The following is a 327-nucleotide window of genomic DNA, read 5'->3' as shown; positions in this document are numbered from 1 at the left end:
ATTCAAATGGGAGACAGTGTATTTTACCGTGTTGACACTTAATTGTTCTCCTTGAATATTTGACGTAAACTCTATCGGGTTTGGCGTGAAGCAAATAAAGCTTGTATTTTGTATTTGTAATATAATCTTCAATGTACCCTTCTTTTGATGACGAAGTAATAAAATAGGCAGATGTAATATGTTGATGGTTCTCTTGATGTCGTTGTTGCAAATGGAAATGATGTAGCCGACGTTGATTTTCTCGCGATGCATAATTTCTTTTTCTGCGATGCATGAAACTTTTTCTCGCGATGCATGAATCTTCTCTTGCAATGCATGAATCTCTTT

Source organism: Solanum tuberosum, unplaced genomic scaffold (assembly GCF_000226075.1).
Source record: "Solanum tuberosum cultivar DM 1-3 516 R44 unplaced genomic scaffold, SolTub_3.0 scf00468, whole genome shotgun sequence".
Lineage (NCBI taxonomy): Eukaryota > Viridiplantae > Streptophyta > Magnoliopsida > Solanales > Solanaceae > Solanum > Solanum tuberosum.
Note: the sequence above shows the minus strand (reverse complement) of the source record.